This window comes from Pinus tabuliformis, chromosome 9 (genome assembly GCF_031772625.1).
Source record: "Pinus tabuliformis cultivar Carrire ecotype Pingquan chromosome 9, CPIR1, whole genome shotgun sequence".
NCBI lineage: Eukaryota > Viridiplantae > Streptophyta > Pinopsida > Pinales > Pinaceae > Pinus > Pinus tabuliformis.
The window spans coordinates 713,603,071-713,607,356 of record NC_142307.1 but is presented as its reverse complement, the minus strand read 5'-3'; the positions used below and the strand labels follow the sequence as shown (position 1 = coordinate 713,607,356).

The window sequence follows — 4,286 nt, the reverse complement described above, 5'->3', positions numbered from 1 at the left end:
CTAATTAATTATTATTAAAAAAAATAATTTTAATGAAAAAAATATATAATCTATTTAAATATAATAAAAAAACCACCATGTAAGACATACCAACAAATTTTCTATATTGGTGCATCATATATTTTTATGTACTTAGTCATTCATACATTTGTATATAATTATTAATGATTTATACTTACCACATTTTATATTAGTTTAATTATATAAATTAAATCACCGGTAAATGTCAATAAGCATCAATCCATAATAAATATCAAAACACTTACTTCATCATACATCTCAAACTACTAAAACTAGCAATTGCACCACATGTTTCAAAGGAAATGTCATAAGGCAATAGCGTTGGAAAGAATAACATATATGAATAAAGTAAAATAATTATGCAATTTTGTTTCTAACTTCAAATTTCACTTAGGATTTTGCATCATAAGGGAACTCTAATCATTTGAAATTCATGCTTTGATGCAGGCTTATATAGGTGTCTGATGTTATTATATCATTCACATCTCTTTGTACATTTTTTCACAACGTTACAAGATGTAGCTTTAGTGTTTAATACTAAACTTTTATTCATCAAGTTAAGAATATCAAAAGTAGCATAACATTTAAGATTTATGTTTGAAATAGAACTAAATTATATGATGTACTTTAAAGTGAATATAATACTTTTACAAAAGTTTCTATGAATATAAATGCGAGAAGGGATTCAAGACACACTTTCTTTGGATTAGTTGTACTTTAATGTGAATATAATACTTTTACAAAACTTTCCATGAATATAAATATGAATATAATACTTTTCCAATTTTCAACCCTGGTTGTAATTGCTTTTTGTAGACATCATTTCCTTATGTCTACTTGTAAATACTGAAGTTAGAGACATCGGTTGTAGTTTCCTATTCATGTTTTTTTTTGCAAACGTGGGTCTCATTTGTTTTTTGTAATTTATTTTATCAAAGTGTGGTTGTATTAGAGACCATTCAAAATCTTGCTCTACCTCTTCGTTCAGGCTAATAGAAAGGAATTTTTTCCTCCTTCATCTATTAATTGGCTTGAATCAATTAGCTTCGCTCCTTCGTTCAATCACTTCATTTCCTTCCCTCGAGCTCAAGCATAGGTCTTCAACAAGGATGGGAAAGGAAGCAGTTCGACTGATTTTGGTCTCTCACTCTCCTCTTTCTTTTAGTTTGTACTGACAAGTTGTATTATGATAACCTCTTTCTTGGATTCAATTGGAATTTGAATTTGCCTATTTGACCGAGTTCAAAGACAGATCTAGCATTTGGATCGATAGAGAGCAATATTCTTTGTCTTTTCTCTTTGATATTTCCTTTTTCTACTAAGAGTACCATAGGATAAATCCAACTCACAGAGCTTCAGAAGTGCTCCTCCCCTATGGAGAGGAATCAATGTCGAGTTCTCAAGATATTTGCAATCTTGAAGCTTCAAAACCTGATGAATATAAGGGAGCAAAAGGATGTTAAATTTTGTGACAAAAAGTTAATTCATGCACAAACATTTACTTTAGAAGTTTGCATTTTACTAGGCCCTACATATTATCGTCTGCAAAAATATCCAAGTTAGAAGTGTGGACCATTACTTCCAAGGAAAAAAATTATAAAATTACTACTCAACCACAAAACTTGTGTATCAGAAAGTCCCCAAAAATTTAGATTAAAATAAAATTCATTTAAAAAAATAAGTTCCAATCTACAGGTTCCTTCTGGTATCTATTTGACAACTCGAGTGTTTACTCAACAGTCATCTTATACCTTCAGTATTAGGCACCAGGGAAGACACTAGGTACACTTACATTTGTTTCCATTTTCTTATCAAAAGTATAATCTTACAAGTGCCATATTTTCAATAGCCACCCAAGAATTTTGTCTTTTGTACAATTTCCAAATCCATAATAGTTCACGTGTGATGAAGGAATATCTCATCAATATAATTGAACTAACATTGGTCCCGACCTTTATTCCCTACAATAATTCCTTAGCGTTTGTCAATGCCATTAAAGTTGTTTTTGTGTCAGACACTCTTCAGACACAACTCAAACAATGCCCCTCTCTAATACTTATAATGGTTTATCAGAACATGCTTTTGAAATAATTTATAGACTTAATATGGGAGGACCCTTGATTACCCCTGACAATGACACCCTTGGGAGATTTTGGTATCCTGATACAAGCTTCCTAGTTCCAAAATCATTTTCCCAAAACTTCAACACTTCTGCCAACAACGTTGTGTACCAAGGACTAGTTACCAGTGAGATTTCTCCCAATCTCGTATATGCTACTGCCGAGGAGATGGCTATAGTCAATGTAACAAACTAAAATTGTAATATTTAATGGTGCTTTACAGTGGATCCAGACTACCAATACTTCATTAGGATGCATTTTTGTGATATTGTGAGTATCACATTGAATGATCTATACTTCAATATATATTAACAATGATAACGTTATCAATGATTTTTATCTATCAATTGTAACACAAAATACCTTGGCAGCTACTTATTACACTGATTTTGTAGTATTTAATACACCTACTGTATCGATTTTTTTTTTGTCAATGTTGGACCTACATTAAAGATATGACGAATATTGTTCCCAATGCCATACTAAATGGGATAGAGGTCATGAAGATCAGAAACTCTAAAAGAAGTCTTGATGGATCTTTCTCACGAAATAGTTCTATCAGATCAAAGAGCAATAACAAGGTTGGTCCAATAGTTGGATCAGTTGTAGGAGTTTTTGTTGCTATTGGGTTGTTAACGGTGATCTACCTTTTTGTTGTTGTCGTAGACCTCATACAAAACTATCTAATATAAATTGGTTGATCTTCCACTACATGGAGTAAATTCTGAAACTACAAGAAGCAAGGGAGGAAAGGTATTTCCTAGGAGGCATGCTTCTTCTGGACCTTCAAATGTAGGCTGACACTTCACATTTGCAGAGATAGTAGAAGCTACGAAAAGTTAGATGAGAGTTTGATTCTGGGTGTAGGTGGGTTTGGTAAAGTATTCAAGGGGATGCTTGAAGATGGTACCAAAGTGGTTGTAAAACATGAAAATCAAAGTTCTAAACAAGGCATGGTATAATTTAGGACTAAAATTGAAATGTTGTATAAGCTTCACCACTATCATCTAATTTCTCTTATTCACTATTGCGAGGAGAATTATGAGATGATTTTGGTTTATGAATACATGGCCAATGGACCTCTTAGGAGCCATTTGTATGGATCATATCTTCCTCCTATGTCATGGAAGCAGAGGCTTGATATATGCATAGGGGCTGCTAGGGGTCTGCACTACCTTCACATAGGAGCAGAGCAAGGAATCATTCACCGTGATGTAAAGACAACAAACATTTTGTTGGATGAGAATTTTGTGGCCAAGGTGGCAGACTTCGAGCTTTCAAAGATTGGACCTGCTCTAGATGAAACCCATGTGAGTACTGCAGTCAAAGGTAGCTTTGGATATATTGACCCCGAGTACTTCAAAAGGCAGTAGTTGATAGAAAAATCTGATGTCTACTCCTTTGGAGTAGTGCTAATGAAGGTGTTATGTGGAAGGCCAACCATCAATCCTTCTCTTCCTAGAGAGAAAGTCAATATAGCAGAGTGGGAAATGCATTGGCAAAGGAGAGGCATGCTTGGCCAAATTATTGATCATCATCTTGTAAATACAATCAACCCTAACTCCCTGAGAAAGTTTGGGGAGATGATTGAAAAGTGTTTGGCTGACCAAGGTATTGACAGGCCCACTATGGGTGATGTGTTGTGGAACTTAGAATATGCCCTTCAACTTCAAGAAAATGCCATGCTGGATGATCTAGATGAAAACAATGCTAATCGCCTTTTAGAGATTCCCTTACGCTTTTCTCAGGAAGAGAATTTTTGTGATAGTACTATTGAGAGGGGTAGTGTTGTTATAATTGAAGAAGGTTTAGGAGGTGCAACTGCAAGTACAATATTTACACAATTAGTTAATCCTCATAGAATATGATCACATATTTTTTTATGTGTGGTGATTCATCCAACTTATGTGAGCTAGCCATTGTGATACAAATTAGTGATCACCTTTAGAAAATCTTAATGCTTCATTGGTCTTCACTCCTAAGACTAAATCTTCAGTTTCTTTTTAAAAACACTTTCTTCCTACCTCACTACCATCCAAGGTAAGTCCCATATGGATTAATTTTCCTAGATTTCTGTCCTTATTTTTAAGGTTTGAAATTCTACCTTACAAATATGTACTATTCAGTGGTATTTCTTGTGTACTA

The 4,286-nt window shown here is 33.7% G+C and overlaps 1 pseudogene; it reads left to right on the top strand.

Annotated features, from left to right (window-relative positions):
* The first annotated feature begins 2,060 nt into the window (after positions 1–2,060).
* LOC149150685 (receptor-like protein kinase THESEUS 1 pseudogene) lies at positions 2,061–4,009 on the top strand (annotated as a pseudogene).
* The last annotated feature ends 277 nt before the right edge of the window (positions 4,010–4,286 follow it).